This window comes from Pyrus communis, chromosome 2 (assembly GCF_963583255.1).
Source record: "Pyrus communis chromosome 2, drPyrComm1.1, whole genome shotgun sequence".
Taxonomy (NCBI): domain Eukaryota; kingdom Viridiplantae; phylum Streptophyta; class Magnoliopsida; order Rosales; family Rosaceae; genus Pyrus; species Pyrus communis.
In genome coordinates, this window is record NC_084804.1 from 9,547,289 (window position 1) to 9,565,560 (window position 18,272).

Consider the following 18,272-nt stretch of genomic DNA (forward strand, 5'->3'; position numbering starts at 1 on the left):
CGTCTTTCTCCAATTTGTCAGCCGGTCTGTCCCCCTCCCCTCTCTGTCCCCGAGTCAAACCTTGAGATGCAGAGGGTGGAAATCGGGTTTTAAGGCTGGGTGGTATTTTTGTAAATATTGAGAAAGTTGGGTAAAAGCCGCCCGAGTGGCAATTTTGAAAATAAACTGAAATGTGGTCCAGATCACTATTCATATGAATAGTGCCAATTTCCCTCCTACTTTAGACTAAAGTAACGAGAAAATATGTCTGCGCGTTGCTGCGGGACTTGAATGTGTTAGTTGCAACATGCATGAATAGTTTCCACACAAAGCAACTAAAAGACATAGCACCTAGGAATCAATGAACAATTGAGACATCTTACTCGTATGTGAGTCTCAATCCCTATTGAACAAAAGTCCTATTTCTTCAAATTGAACCGACATCATTGATCAAGCAATTAAACATTCCTACTGGCAAATAATTGACCCAAGAGTTGAGCAGATATATAGGGATTGGACAAAGGGGACGTAATTAAACTATATAATTTAGCAAAAGTAAAGGTCAATACAACTCTTTGAATTAAACTATATATCTAATTTACCAGAAAACTTTGTAAAAGTGACAGGTAACCCATTTTTGATAAGTAAAATATAACTTAAGCTTAATTTTTTAACAGCTTAATGCAGTTCAAAAGTATTTTCTGTTGTGGTGAGAAGGAGAAGCTACAACCAACCCGCCTTAACTTTTTACTTTTTCCAGATGCATATGTACAGTTTACCTGCACCCTCATACCATGTGTCTTGAGCTGTTATCTATCCTCCACTTGCAGCATTTTCGCTCTTCTTCACGGGAACCTCGACAGCAAACGATTTCATCTGTTACCGGTTAATGGAGATGTCTTCTGCACGACTGGACTACAAAGGGGGAGAAAAACAGTATTAGGAAAACACATTATACTCAATCATCACCAAAGATATTTTCAAACAAATCACAATCCATTACACAAAGTGCATCCAACTCGAAGGCAAGAATACAGACAATTCACCACCAGCAACCAAAACAGTTCTTTTTTTTTTTTTTTTTTAATGAAATTATACACTCTCACCCAAGCAGTAACCAGTTCTTTTGAACTGCGCATCTGTAAAAACATGAGTACGGATAAATTAAGGAGAGCAACAACACTAAATTTCTAACATCACCGGCATTCACAACATTAAGCATGTAGGGAAACTATTTCATTTCATTTTAATTTTAGGTGACACAACTGATGCAAGAAAGGGTCGAGCAAGTAGCATGGCATCAAGAATAAAGGAAGATATTTAGGATGGAACTATTAAAAGTTTCTGTAAACCATTAAATTTACGCTTAGTGAGTATACCAGAAGATCTGCGTGCAACGAAAGTATGGCAACCAGGGGTCTGTCGTTGGCTGGAGAACTGTGGAGACACGAAAATCTCAGGGGTCTGTGAGTATACCAGAAAATCTCAGAAATGCATATCAGTCGAAGGTCTCAAGTTCTCAAGAGTGGGGAATTACTGATTAGAACAGTTTGTCATCAAAAAAATATATTGGAGAATCAAATTGAAAAATCCAACATAACCCAAATTTACACTAACAGATAAGCAGATGCTACAGTAACAAAAAAGAGAGCCAAGAACGGAATTTTACTTTATCTATGCTGATAACTATCTGAGAACGAAACAAAGACCAACTGGAATGCAAAAAATAATGAAGTGAAATAAGCATGTGGAAGTGTTATATATAATGAAGTGAAATTATCCACTATGGTTTATTTGACATATGGATAATTTCATCTAAGAAAGAGAAATAAGCATAGGGAAGTGTTATATATATATAGTTTTTGTTCCAATTTGTTGTGTATTGGGAAAGACAATAATGTAATTATCATTACTTATTGGTTTAAAGGACTTAATATTTGTTTTAGTTTGTGTAGAGAACGGAGACCTAATGGCATGTTGTTGGTTGAATGCTATATGAAAATACAGAAAGGCCAAACCTTTGGGGTTATTTTAAGTAAAAAAAATGTTGATGCATCAAATACATTTAATGCACACTCCCAAATGCAGTCTTCATGTTCCCAGCGAAACACTATGCATCTAAATCCTATACTCAATTCATAAAGGTTAGCCCCATTAATTAAGGGAATATAATTGCAATATGCATAATTAGTTGATATCAACCATGTATATCTCACACAACTAAGAATGCAGGGTCAAAACCAGAGTATACTTACATAGGTGTTATTTCCTATTTGCATTTTGATAAGTCTCATGTTTTAACAATCATCCAGCACCCCACTCATGGCATAATTGTTTGTGGGATGACACAACCCATGACACAACTGGAGACTAATTCTACAGAACCCATGACACAAAACAATCCAAAATTAACAGATTGCAGCAACAACATTCCAACAAAAGTAAGAAGACCAGAAAAATGATCTATTAAAGTAATTTAGTTCCATCATGCATAAATCAAGGCAGTCACGTAAGGCTAGTATGTATGGTAATCCAACACATTAACACAAAGCATCCAAATATAGACTCAGAATTACAAAACACATGAAAATTCAAATTCCAACGTGTTATCCAATCACCAATTTCAAATCCACCAAAACCAAAACCCAAAATCAAAAGAAGGTGATCAAATGTTTGATTTTGCTCAATATTATAAAATAAAATAAATAAAAATATGTACAAATCAGCATGCATACCTTGTAGCAGTGCAGGGAACAGTAGCGTAAGTTGCATCGAGGGCAGCATTAAGCACATATACTAACTACCAACATCACAACCTTATTTTTTTTTGGCCGATTCAAAACATTGTATTTATAAAGATTGGCACAACCCCATAACAAAAAAGATTGACACTTTTTTTCAGGCTCTGCTTAGTTTGAAAGCCCACGTCTATAAAGACTGGGATCACATATAAACACTGGGACAAAAACCTGGCAGCAATGAATGCAAAATCATTCACAACATAGAACAGAAAACATTAACTCACACAACATGATACAAAATCCTAACATACTAATTAATACAACATTATAATCCACCATCCCATTTGTCAACATAATTCACCTCTCTGGGATAGTCAGAGAGGGGGAAGATAGTCAGAGAGGTGAATTATGTTAGGATTTTGTATCATGTCTGTGCTAGACGATCACCAAGCATTACACTCTAACTTTCAGTCAAGCTTAAACGGATATCCCATCTTTCCTTATAACTCATCTTTCTTTTAATGGATATTAGTTTTTGTTTCTACATTTAAATAAAATGGTAGCATGAAAAACTCATTTAGCCAAGTTAACAACCATTAACAAATAGCTTCTAGAAAAGATCAAAGTGAATAAGATCATTTCAACCTTTAGCTCAAGAACAATTCATAAAAATCTACCCAAATATGAAAATTCCTGCACCATTCTTTGTGATATTGGAACACAAAATTAAGTTGTTTGATTTCAGGCAACCCCCTACTTTACCTCTATACATGGAAATGGTCCTGTTTATACTGCATTACACGTTAGCAAAACCATATTAATTGAAAAGATGATCATCAAACCTAGCTAGCTAGTTGAATTATTTGTTAATTAAACGTACTCGTGGCTTGCAAATTGGCAGGCCATGCCAGAGGGAGAGAAGATGATCATGAGGGCAACTTCAGCATCGTAGAGGATAGAGAGGTCAAAAGCCTTCTTCAAAAGTCCATTTATGCGTTTGGAGAAGGTAACCTCTTAAGTCTCACAAAAAAATAAAAGACTTTTTCGTTAGCGAAATCTCTTTCTACCGGGAGTTCTAAAAGTTTTTTTTCGTGTAACAAATAAATAATCTGAATCATTCTAGCAACCTATTTTTTCACCACATAAACAACAAATCACAAATTTAACACTTGCAATGGTATACGAAACCAACCGTACACGAAAAAGAGAATGTTGAGAAAATAACCCAGATGAAGGCAGCTTTGGAGAGTTTAGAATCCAAGTATGGTATCAACAGCCAAGATATGTTCCTTGTAATATCCTTTTATAGATCCCAAAACAAATACAATCTGCACAATCAAATTTCTTGTTATAGCCAAAAGAGAACAATAGTCTGCAAGGTAGTGCATCTCAAACATTAAATGAATAATTCAGATAAAATGAAATCACAAAAATTTAAAGAAAAATTCTTTATAAATTAGCATCCTGACCGCTTTGGATCCAAAAACTTTTAGCACAGACAGTGCACCGCAATTTATCTAAAATAAAACCCTAAACCTATGAAGGCAGCGTCTGTAATTTTTCTTTACTGAGTTATGATAAATAATAAAATCTAGCAATGAAGTTCGACATGCATGTGTCTCTGTGTTACATTCTTCTTCTCGCTACTTCTTTTTTATTAGAATTATGTGTTGGTTGTTGCCCGAACAGAAATTTCAATTGGTTAGCTTTGAGGGCTGGAAATAATATTTTCCAAGCAAGAAAACAGAGGCAAATAAATAAAACTGTCGATCGAGTGCAAGTTCTATCCTAAGAAATTCTTAAGCCAATGTAATTGGCTTCAAAATTCTTGGTTCTCTTCAGATAAAATTTTGGTTATTGTTTCTCTCTTTCGTGCAAGCTTACACCACTAAAGGAAGCCAGAGATTTTTACCTTTTACCTTCGGTCTGAGATTCTCAAGTGTGCGCCCTGCAAGCGGTTCCAGAAAACAAAAAGCACCGTTTCCTGAAAATAAAAGGAAAACCATACCATAAACCCACACTGAGCATCTAAACACAAACAAAATAGCCAAAATTTGAAAAAAACAAAAATTTAAACAAAAGTTGTATCTGCAGACCAAAGGCCACCAAAAAAAAAAAAAAAACAATCTTAACAAAAGACTCAAAAGGAAAAACAAAGATTGTATACCCTCAGCACAAAAGGGCTACCAACGCTGCACACAACAGCTCCAAAATTTGATGACCAGCGCTTCCTGAAAGAAAAAACTGAATCAAATTAGACAACCAGACGCAAGATCGAAGCACACAGACATAACCCCCAAAATCACAAAAAAAAAATAATCCAAACACAAAATCCAGCTGCAAATCGAAAAGCACAAATCCAGAAATTAAACAGGGACGCTGAAAAATACCTAAAACTCTCAAATGTATTCTTATTCCACATATCCCGCATACACGAACCTAACTTGCCACTGTTCACCACCCCCACTCCTCCCTCTCTCTTTATCTCCCTACAAGCCCGACGATTTCTCTCACTGTCACCCTCTCCTGGCATGGATTAATAATTACCTCAACAGCTAACGGAGCGAAAGCCAAACTCCAGAGCTTCGAAGGGCAGGATCACAGAAACAGGAATAGTTCTTCTTCCTTCCCCACTGCTGCTACTGCCACTTTCTCTCTCTAAAAACCAATTGGAAATTGTTTAGAGAGAGAGACAGAGAGGCGAGAGTAATGACTTCAATGATTCAAATTATATTTAAAATATCTTCTTTAGCTCTAAAACAACAAACCCAGAACCTAAGGTTGCATGAATGCAAGACTCAAAAATCCAAATCCCAGAGAATAATTAAAGAAAAACAGAAATATACAAAAATAAAAAACCCAAAAGAAATCAAAACATATAATCAATAAATAGTTAATTAATTAATCAAATACATACAATACCTGAATGCCTCGTTTGAACGACCCGATGCAAGAACTCGATAACCCATCACAGCAAGACCGGACATTTTAGAACTGACTGTGTGTCCTGAGTAGAACAGAGTGAATGGTGGTGGTTCTGTGGTGATGTTTCGCCGGAAGCAGCAGCAGCACCGCCTGAAGTATCCCTACTGGTCGAAGCAGCAACAGAAGAAAAAGATGAGGTGGAAGACGATGGATGTTCATAATCAAAGAGTTCGAAGGGATTTACCTTTGGATTCTTCGGCTTTCAGATGGAGTTTGCTGGAGTGTGGGCCTGCAACTTCGTTTGCAGGCGTGATGTTTCCATGGAATTTCTCTCGGGCTTACATGGAGAGCAAAGCGAGAGAGAAAGCTCTCCAGATTTTGTGAACTCAAGGCCTGAGTTTGGTTTTTGACAAAAATGGAGGCCATGGTTTCTCAGAGAGATCAGCGAGCTCACATTTTTTAATTCTCAGAGAGAGAAAACTCTCGAGCTTTTGCAGAAGGGGAATCGTGTTTTGTCGAGGTTTTGAGTTGTAGTAGAGCTAACGAAGGGAGATGAGAGAGAGAGGTCGAGCGGCTAGGGTTTGAGAATGGAAGAGATCAAAATTGGAGAGCGCACCTGTTTTGGCTGAAGCACGGCTCACACACGGGGATCAAAAGTCGAGAGATTCAGTGGCAGTCTTGTAAATAAACTGAAATGTGGTCCAAAACACTGTTCATATGAATAGTGTGATTTCCCCTCCTACTTTAGACTAAAGTAATGTCAATTTATATGGTCCTCTTTTCTGATGGACCCTTTGCCTATGAATTATTCTCAAATGTCACATATCACCTTAAATATTGTTATATCATGTTCGCTTTCTTTTTCACAGCAATTACCAATTCAGCCCCATTGTATTTATGTGGTCCCTCCAAATATAATATCCTCTGCTTTCTTTTTCACAGCAATTACCAATTCAACCCCATTGTATTTATGTGGTCCCTCCAAATATAATATCCTCTCACGTCAAAGTTGTGACTTTGTCATGCTTACAAGAAAACTCGTCGGTAATAGAGAGATTTTTCAATGTGACCGGAACACTGAATGATACACCACGTATAACTATATAAATTGTGAGATATGTGTGTTATTAAAATTTTTTATTACTTATATATATAAAAATACATGATGTAACACTCGTGTTCCAATCACAATAAAAAAATTTCTCTTGGTAATAGACGGTGACGGAGCTAACAACGTTTTTTTGCAGACCAAGAGATGAAGCTTGAGTACCACTTTGGCAAGTCAGACTTAACCTACTAAAATTGAACCATATACAACTAGTATTGTAGGATAAGTGTTACTTTATATGGTCCTCTTTTCCGATGGACCCTTTGCCTATGAATTATTCTCAAATGTCACATATCACCGTATATATTATTATCTTTCTTTTTCACAGTAACTACCAATTCAGCCCCATTATATTTATGTGGTCCCTCCAAATATAATATCCTCTCACTTCAAAGCTGTGACTTTGTCATGCTTACAAGAAAACTCGTCGGTAATAGAGAGATTTTTCAATGTGACCGGAACACTGGATGGTACACCACGTATAACTATACAAATTGTGAGATATGTGTGTTATTAAAATTTTCTATTACTTATATAAAAATACGTGATGTAACACTCGTGTTCCAGTCACAATAAAAAATTTCTCTTGGTAATAGACGGCGACGGAGCTAACAACGTTTTTTTGCAGACCAAGAGATGAAGCTTGAGTACCACTTTGGCAAGTCAGACTCAACCTACTAAAATTGAACCATATACAACTGGTATTGTAGGATAAGTGTTATTTTATATGGTCCTCTTTTCCGATGGACCCTTTGACTATGAATTATTCTCAAATGTCACATATCACCGTATATATTATTATCTTTCTTTTTCACAGCAACTACCAATTCAGCCCCATTTAGTACTACAGTCTAGTGATATTCCTCTTCACTTGTTGTCTTAGGTCTGATTTTTACCAAAGGTGAATCTGAACCACATCAATGCTAGCCTATTCCGTCACCCCTTAGAGTAGATACTATCATTTGTTCAAAAAAGAAAAAAGTAATAGAAAGTCAAATATGAAAAAAAAATCACTAGAATAAAGAGTTAATCCAAAACTCAATCTACCTAGTGTTTACACAACCACACATGAGCTAAATATTTATTACAACATCTATTTGATTTTGTGAGTAATTTTTTTTTTTTTTTTTTTTGAAGAACTGGCATTCATTGAAACCAGGGCCGAAGCCACACAAACACAGAAGCTCACAGAGAGCAAGCAACAAAGAAAGCAAAAAGCAGCAAGCAGATGAGGAGGGCAAACACAAACGACGCAGCGCCAAGAGCACGGCATCACCCCCTCCCCTACTAAACCAAAAATTAATGGGGACAGGGTAACCCATCCTTGTTCAACACATGGACCAGCGAAGATGGAGGGTGATTAACCCAAGTAAAGCCGCACATCTCCGGATTACTTCTCGACGCCAACTTATGCGCCGTCGCATTGGCTGATCTCGGAACCCAAGACCAGCGACATGTTGGAAATGTGCCCTAAAACCAATCATATGATGATACTTTATGGAAATTTCACATGTTAAACTAATCTAGTTTAATATTAAGGGCAAACATTATTGTTTGAGCCGTCTCATATAAATGTTATATGCTTAAACGATAAGTCCAAGGAATATGTGATTGGAAGAATGCGATCTAAAGAAGTTAGATTCATGAGACCATTCTTTCGTTGACACATCCTAAACGTTCCTGATCATAGGATTGTCAATTGGGCATTGACAGTCCGTTAAGATCAGTACGTGCTATGTCTTCTCTCAGGGAGAGTGACTAGTCTCGAGTCATTGGTGTGTGTGACATCAAGACAAGTACGTAGGTGCTCAATAGAGAATGAGTTCACTGAACACGATCAACGAAGAGTTCTCATATTCATGTCACATGAGAACTCATGGTTGGGATAATGCAAATTAGTCTTTTGACCTGAGGCATCACATTTGTCTTGTGGTTAGGTCCTTAATCTTTGATTATGTCAAAGTCACTCCATCAGGAGGGTGTCCACGGCATCGTTGGGGTTAAGCCACTTAGCCATGGAGGCAAGTGAATGCGCAACAAGGGATCTCTAACCTTCAAACTGTTTGAGGGAGAATACTCTATGATATGATTAAGAATCTTTGGCCAAAGTATGAATGAGATTTAGGAATGTGTTCCAAATCACATTCAAGGTAATCATATAAGCACAAGACTCACATTGGATAGTAGACATGAATAAACTATCAAACCAAACAATGTGGTCAAGAGTATTGTATTAGAGAAAGACCGTATTGCATTTGTAATCCTAAAACTGAATAGGTTCTCCACCTCTTCTGATTAGCTTGGGTAACCATGACATGCTGTTAGGCGTCAACCATGGTTTGTGGAAGCCCTAAAAGTGTATTATCACTAACGGGAGAATTGAAAGTAAGTTTCAATTCACAATCGATTTGAAAGAGTTTGAATCGCCCACTGCCTCGCTAAAAGGAACCTAATGGATCGTACACCGTGTAAGGTAGAGATTGAAGATTCAACGGAGATGAGTAAGAATAATTAAATGGTTTAATTATTTATGGCAAGGATTAATTAATATGATTATTAATCAAACGAATAAGTTCGTTAAAAGACCTCGGGATAGTTTTGGACCTTAAGGCCCAATGGGCTTCGAACGTCAAGTCCATTGACTTAAGTTGTGTGACAACTTAATGAATAATGATTCACAAAGGCCCAAATAGCCCAATGAATACCCTAAGGCCGACCATTTAGAGAAAGAGTGGGTTTTGGACTTATTTACAAGTTTGCCACTCAAATGAATTAAGGTATAAGTGTGACTTTATAGCTAAAATTCATTAAGGGTTGTTTTTGGGGAAATTGGAGAAACACAAACTCTCCTTTCTCTCTAGAAATGGCCGGCCACCCTTGAGGAAAACATCTAGCAATCTTACTTCCTCAAGGTCACTCATTTCTTCTCCAATCTTACCTTGGTGTGGAGACTTAGAGGTTCTCAATTTTGGGAACTTGGAGAAACCTTTTCATCCATCCAAATCCATGGATCTAAGATGCAAGGAATGAAGGCCCTCTCTTTGGGTGATTAGCCTTTGCTTATGCAAAGAGGAATCTACAAAGGTATTGATTTCTCAACTCACTTTGTTTTGAGTTGAGTCTTGGTTCACCTATCTACTAGGCTTTGAAGTTCATGGGTTAAGTTTTGTTTTTGAGTGCATATAAGCATGATTCCGCCTTTTAATTGTTAATTGCATGTTGTTGATGTTGCTCAAATGAACTTGTTTTTCAAAAATCTTCATTCACGACAGTCCTGAAAGGACCCCCTTAGGCGTAAAGCCTTAAATAAATTAAGGATATTCTCCTTGGAATCAGATTCCACAATGATTCTGTCCAACCCCAGCGATTTGGCCATATCACACCCAAGCAAAATCGCAGAAGCCTCCGCTGCTGCCACACTAGGCGCACCAATCTGCACTCTTCTAGCAGCCACAAAATTCCCCTCGTGATTCCTGACTACAAATCCAGCAAAGCCGCTCTTAGAGTTAGCCTCCCAAATCGCGTCCACATTCACCTTCATGAAAAGATGGCAAGGAGGAGACCAGCGGGCTGGCGGAATAGAGGCCGACAGAACCTTCTGAGGGCGACCCTCTAGAGTACCAGTAGCCACCATAAAACCATTCACCGAGTTCAGGATAGACATAATGACCCGGTTAGGGGAGATACTCATGTTATCGAATACAAAGTTACACCTGGCTTTCCAGATGTGCCAACAGGTAAAAGCCACATATGACAAAATCCGAGCAATCTCTTCCTTTGATCCCACTATGCACATATATTAAATATAACGTACCAAACAGATATATTGAATATAACGTACCAAGCATTTGGTACGTTATTGGTACGTTATATAAATTTAATCTGGGTACATATTAGTATTTTAGTACGTTATAAAATACTGTTTTTGGTACGTTATGCAATTCTTTATTTAGTACGTATCAAATTATTAGTACGTTGTATTATCCTTATTTTGGTATTTACAAAACTTATGGTACGTTATGTGTAAGTTGTGTAACCCAAAACAAAAAGATAACTTTTCACTTTAAAACATTGCACTAAAAAATATTTTGTCAACTCTTAATAATTAATTATTGGAATAAGGACTCATTTTAAATAAAAATAAAAATGTGAAAACTCTTAGCTCACGTTTCTACTATAAGTAGTTGTTAAAAAATTCAAATTTATTTTCAGTTGCATGAAATTAGACAGTCTAGTCTACATCTCAATTTTAATTATAAATCACTCTTGTTTTTTTATAATCTATATAAAATGTTGAGTTGGAAATTGGAAAAACTATATTTCATCCAATTAATCTTGAACCTCAGTAGATATAATTGAATCCTTAAATGAGGAAGGGATGAGATTTCATAAAAATAGCAATAAATTAATGAATATTATTGAGTGCATTTTTTTTTTACATAGAAATGGATTTAAAAGAATTTATAAAATACTTAAATTAAGAATATACCTGGAATATAAAGTTTAATTAAAAGTAAAAGTACTTTAATCAAGAGTTGAAAAGTAACAGATGTTTAATTTAGAAAAATCTAAAATGAGGCATCTAATTCTAATTTATCCAAGTTTTTATTGTTTACTAGCGATAATCTAACTAATTTATCTAACGTCCACAGAAGACGAGAAAATCCAGACAAGGAAAAAAAAAGCAAACGACTGAAAAAAGACTTGAAACAAGAACGGAAACATTTGCTGGTAACTCTGGTTTGCAGCGACGAGAGGTAAAAAGACATAATTCCAATGTTTGTTCAATAACACAGTGCAAGTACATTTGTAAATTCCAACACCGGGAAGAATAAAAAATAAAAAATCACGTGTAGAAGAATTTTCAAAATATAGCATAAAGAAGAAAAATTGAATGAAAAGTTGCAATATAATTGGAAGCGGTGATTATCGCGATTATAGAATGCCGAGATACATTCTTTTTCTCTCTACTACTTTTCTGATTTAGGCATCGAAGGCAAATAGGATGGAAATGTGTAAATCATCGAAATTTACACTACAAGAAAACATGGATTAGGTGACGGAATTTTTTTTGGCGCGCAAAAAATTATCACATTTGGATAAAATAAGTGACGCTTTTTTAGAAACCGTCACATAATAATTTTCACTGGACACCAAAATACTTTGTGTCACATAAACTTTTGAATTCGCCACAAACTATAGGGCGGGAAATTTTACCGCTGAATGAAATGTTAATATGTGACGATCTTTAAAATTGATCATATAACAAAAAAGAAGGCCACGTTATGCCATTCGTCACATATAGTATTAAAATAAAAAATAAAAATATACCGAAGAAATAATATCAAAACCCTGAAGTGTAAAACCTATTTCACTCCGTTTTCTGTTCTGACCCATTCCGGCCGTCTTCAGCTCCCCTTTGCTTACTCTCTCACCCCGACTTCGACGACCAACCACTGGTGGTTGCCAGCGACGGCGACAACCACTCTCCTTCGTCTTCCTTTCTCGACCACTCTCTCAGTATCATCTGCTGCTCGTTTTCTAACTATCTCCTCTCTCTGACATAACAGGACCCAAATTGGGGAAAGAGAGATTCGGTTTTCTATCGAGTTCTTCAGGCGACAACAAGGTACTTATTTGTTTCCCTACATTTCTTTAATTGTCTTTTGGATTTTCTTCTTCAATTCGTTATTTGGTTGCGAAGCTTAGACACCCAGTTATCAATTTCCCTTCTCTTTCGAAAATCAATGAATAATGGGTGAAACTATACAGTTTTAACCAGATCCACATAATGTGAAACTTTAATTTTAATTTGCTACTATTTCATTGCCTTGGATTTTTGTCACTGCTAGTGGCGACCAAAAAAAGTAATGAGCAGATGGACATGGGAAGTACAAAACTTTCTGGATGAATGTTAAGAGTGTACGATCACCTTTGTATGCTCAACCCAATCTGATATGATTGAAGTTTCTTTTCAAATTTTTTCTATCATTTTTTTCTTTCTAAATTTGGTTTTGAATTTGCAGGTACATGCCTCCAGCAGCCCTCTGCATGCACATTCGCACTCTGCACTCTGCAACCTCTAATTTGGGGAAATTTTGGTTTTGATTTTTCTAGATCTATATGTATTTGTGTCTGGCTGTTTAATTCTATGATTGAGGGTTTTAAACTAGATTTATTATTATATATGGAGGATTTTTAATCAATTTTTCTATTTGCTTTTTACTTTTCCATAATTTTCTTTTTACTGTGAATTGTAGGATGAAATTATTTTTCTTGTAGGATGAAATTATTTTCTAGAATGCTTCTGTTTTTCATGCAAGATGAAAACGTACATAATTGTTTAAGTTACCACTTTATACTATGCAGACAGTTGCTAGAGCTATCATTTATGTTTTCTAGAGAAGTTATTTTATTATGTGAGGTTCTATTGGAATCTAAAACAGCTAGTGCCAATGGAGACAAATTATATATTTTCAATTTCATTGAGCACAAATATATATTGGTGCTTTTAGATGTCAATGAACACAAAACTATCATAAATGTGCTTTCTGAATAAAAAGGCACATTAGTTGGTGTCTAAACAAAAGTGTATTGGTGCCTATTAAAATTTGAACACAAAAATTATGTCACTATTTACGGATATCTATAATTCTATTATTTTACAACAACACAAAAAACATTTTTGTAACAACCCGTCCCGAGATTTACGTAAGAAAATGGGTATTTTTGTATTTTCACAAAGTTTGGGGAATACTTTCCTTTTTAAAATTGTTTTTGAGCCTTAATTGGTGAGCCCAAGGGGCCCACCCCTTGTTTTGTTCCCCGGTTCCTTTCCCTTTCCCTTTCTTTTATTTCTTCTAAAAAGTCTCTCTTCTCTCTTCTTTCTTCTTCTGTGATTTCTCCATCCCCCCTCTTGGTGCTATTTTCTCCGACAAGAACACGCACACACACACACCCATGCCCACACCTATAGCTCTTTTCTAAACGTCAAATCACGAAGAAACCACCTCGGAGATATTTCCCAGTTTTCCAGCGAGCACCACCCCTTTCGAGGAAATTTCTGGCCAAACCACGACGAGTTGGCTGGCGTGCAAGGTATCAATCTCTTCGTCTCGCTGAGTACTACAACTTTCCTTTTCGTTTCACCCAATTTCATTGAGTATTGAAGAAGTTACACTCATTTGAATCTTACCCAGTTTCCGGCGGACACCCGTGGCTTCCAGGCTGTTTTTCGGCCAACTCCGACCACGATGACGGGAACCAAAGGTATATTTCGATTCCTTACCTTCGGGGCTTCAATTTGATATATTGAATGGCATGTTTTGGTTGAGTTTTGAGCTCCATCGGAGCTTGGGAATTCTCCGGCCGAAATCCGACCTTCTCCTTCTTTGGAATCCAGCGAACCACCAAACCCAAGGCCTTTGGGCCTTTCCTGCCAAGCCCAAAACCCTGGGAAGCCCAACCCAACCCTTTTATTTTTTTATTTTTGTTTTGTTAATTTAAAGGCCTTTGGGCCGTTTCTTTTAGGGCCTTCGGCCTATTAACCCTAAACCCATTAAACACAAACCCTTAGGCCCAAACCCGGATCCAACCCAAGCCCAAACCCTTTAACCCAATTCGGATCCAAGCCCAGACCCGTTTGACCTGTTAACCTGGACCCGGTCAACGGTCATCGTTGACTTTGACTTTGACCGGTCAACGTTCAGCGTTGACTTTAACTTTGACCGGTCAACGGTCAACGTTGACTTTGACCGTTGACATTTTGGGTTTTCGTGCGGGACCCCTTCTAGGCTAATTTCGACGTCCTGAACCCGTTTCCGATGTCCGTTTTCCCAAATTCAGTCGTTTGAGTAGAGTTTGACTAAATGTACCCTTTATGTGCTTAAGGGCGATTATCTGTGGCGTTTCCTTCTTCGCTAGATGGCGTGGCTTTTCGACGGCGAAGTACTGTGAGTGGACCCCTTCTAAAAACGCATGTTTTGATAATATAAATGCATACATGAAAAGCATGATTTGATTATTATGTTTTATGAAACGTTTTACTAGATAACATGCTTACTGAGACTAGTTTGAATTATTACTATTTTTCCTATAACCCATGTTCTTATAGAATATCTGATGGATGACGATATGATATTTAGAACATGTTTAGAAACCTCTTTATAGTATAGATGATGCATGACTTTATACTATGAAGTTGACTTTCAATATATGTATGTTCACTGGTTTTGTACTTACCTAGTGGTTATTTCCGCTACGGGACGTAGGGATAGATCCGGTCCGTCCCGGGCGACGATTTGGTGTTGGCATAGGGCCTGAAGTGTATTTTCCTCTGACTGTCTGCTCAGAGACAGGGAGCCGGCATGGGGCCTGAAGTGTATTTTCCTTTGACGGTCTGCTCAGAGACAGAGAGCCGGCATGAGGCTCGAAGAGTTATCGGACATTCACTAGTGTTTATTATTTATGTGAATTATGATTTGAGACATTGCATGACATGCTAGGTTTCGGAAAACCTATGTTTATCATTATATTTGTGTTTTCATAAAACCTAGGGGTTAGTACATTGATAACTGTTTTATTATATATATATATATATATATATATATATATATATCAACTTGGTCCACTCATGTTTGTTTTGCGCCCCCTTCAGGACTTAGAATCGAGGCATACAATCCCGACGTCCAGGCACTTCCGCATTGGCATCTTCGAGTCCTCTCGGTGTAGGACCCACTCCTTTGTTTCATTCAATTTTATATTATTTTCTTCTAGTGTTCTAGATTAGAGGTGTGCTCTGAACACAGTCCTTATTTGCATATTCATTATTCTTTTATATTTATAAACCTTATTTATCCTTTGTTTTCAGTATTTGTACTCAATAAATGGCTTTCATCACCCTCGGGTGTCGGCCAGCACGTCCCTATCCTGGTATTCGGGGAATATCAGGGTCGGGGCGTGTCAATTTTCGTGCCCTCTAATTTAATATATTTAAATCATTTGATTTTATAGGCACAGTGTTCGTGTCTTCCTTCACTAGTCTGGACACAAATCATATTTTAGTATTAGTTTTTATTGATCAAGGTGCCCCACACCATGCATATTTCATCACCATCACGGCAAATCCACAGTTTGGATCAAGCGGATGTTTTCTGAATTTATTTTCTGCTGTCAAATTACAGTGGATTTGCCAGGTGACGGTGATGAAATAAATTCGATATTTTCTGCTGTCAAATTACAGTGCTTTATCAACTAGATCAGTTCTTGAAAACTTACGGCGTCGAAATCTATTCGAATGAAAGTAACCAGCCACACTCTCTCATTTCTTTGAAATTATTCGGAGTGTGTGCCTATTGGACCCACACCTCTCTCTCTTCTCCCTCTGTTCCTCTTCTCTCGTTCTCATTCTGCTCTCAGTCAAACTCTCTCACTTCTCTCTCATTCATTTCTCTCTCTGTCCCTCAACCTTCTCTTCTCTCTCTTGGATCGCTTCTCCCCGAGCAACACAGCCACCATGTTCTCCGGCGACTTCGAACACCAAATCACCACCATCCTCGTCCCAACCTCACACCAAACACGGAACTAGAACCCAGAGTCCCAGAACTTAGACTTGAACCTCAAATCGGAGAACCAGAGCTCCGTCTCGAATCCGAGAGAGTTCCGGCGAGTTCATCGCTTTCCCTACCTAGGTAAGGTCCGTAACTACCTCCGTTTAATTCCTTTCGATGTTCTAAGTTGTTTTCTATCCTTGCATGTGACATTTCCTCCACGTTTGCGAGATTGAACGGAGAACTAACGTTCTCTACTGTTCCGATGAGTTGCAGGTTTCCCCAGATTTTCCGGACGAGATTGACACCACAAACGAACTCCCCATAATCCCAGGGACCAGATTCGAGCTTTACATGCTCGAATCTATCGGGGATTCGTAGAGACGTAAACTGGGCTTTCAGGCCAATTTCCGGCCACCTCTAGCCATCCCTTGGCCTCGATTTTGGTAAAATCAAACTCCTCTTAATCCCAGCTTCATTTTGACATACTGTGTATTACAAATGGTTGAGATTTAATGCTGATCTGCTTCTGTTTCGAATCCAAATAGGTGTTGATTTTAATTTTTGTATTCGTTTGTGTGTAATTTGAGATGGAATGCGGAAGTGGTTTGAATTTATGGTGTACTTATTCTGGTGTCTGACGACTATAATTAAATCACATGACTCTAGATTTAACATTCTACCTACTGATATCATGAATACAATTGTTAAGAATGAGTTTTCAAAATTGCCGGTGATATTGTGAACTAATTCAAATCATTTTAGAGAAAATACATCTATTTTGATATTCATGTATTTTCCTTTCATTTTCGTTGTTCTTGTAAGTTGTGTGGTATCTTAATCTTTGCGGTTTTTATTCATAACCTTGGCAGGAAGAGGCCCAGATTCTATATAGACCGGCTGATTAATTTATTTGTGGAACAAGAAGATGGGATGAAGTAAAAAGCTTTCTGGGAAAGATTCTAGTGTTCAGAAATGCTTGTCTGTAAATTTGAATTTGTATGAATTGATTGTTTGTAGAACTTAATTGTAAAAGCTTGTTTGTAGTATTTTAATTAGGTTTTTTCTAATATTTTACCTATTGGGCACAAGAACAAAACTGTGCTAACATGGCTTGGAAAAGTCGGTGTTGTCAGAACTGTCAGAACTGAGACACAAAAGAACCCCTACTTGTGCTCAGCCTTTGGGCACAAAACATCCTATGGTGTGCTATCATCAAAGGCAACGCCTACAGAGGGCACAAATAGAAATATAGTTGCTGCACTGTAGCTATTGGTCTATGGGTACAATTGTTAGTGTTTTTTGGCCTCAAAGAGCATAGATAATTTATTGTGTGCAGTGCTCATATTTTTTGTAGTGTATGCATATACAAATATATGGATAAATTCACACACAAAAAAGAATAGTTGATGATCTATGATGCTTCTTATTATGAAAATGTAATAATAATTATCAGTGATAAATAACATTTTAGTTGTTTATTGGATTCAATAAATAACCTATACACACCAAACAAACTCAAAAATTATTACAACCTAATTAATATCCAAAAATTACAAATTCAGAGTTAGTTTTCTAATCTTCCACAAGGCTTTTATTCTAACAATGATCAATTCCAAAGATTATAATGAAATTTTATGTAATATTTTTTATGACCTTTTAGGTATGAGAGATATTCATATGTATATATAATATGGCTTAATTTAAGGGTTAATTATACAAACATTCCCTGAAGTTTATCCTCTTTTCACAAAACCTTCTTACGTTTGATAAGTAACACTAACACCCCTTGAGGTTTTAATTGACTTTCATAAATACTCCTTAGTCGAAAATCAATCCATAAAAAGACAAATATACTCTTATAATTAATTACTTAACAAAATAACAACTTTTATAAAAAAATTAAAAATTACACAAAACATTAAAAAATAAAAGAAGTATAATTCCCATTGGAATCCAAACATCTAACAT

General features: G+C 36.8%; 1 long non-coding RNA gene across 1 annotated transcript; it reads right to left on the minus strand.

Annotated features, from left to right (window-relative positions):
- Positions 1-28: 28 nt before the first annotated feature.
- Positions 29-6,354, minus strand: LOC137726002 (uncharacterized). The gene is made up of 6 exons (XR_011067576.1): positions 5,890-6,354; positions 5,643-5,809; positions 4,888-4,951; positions 4,633-4,704; positions 1,359-4,048; positions 29-894 (listed from the first exon to the last, which is right to left on the minus strand). It is a non-coding gene; the product is annotated as an uncharacterized lncRNA (long non-coding RNA).
- Positions 6,355-18,272: the final 11,918 nt, after the last annotated feature.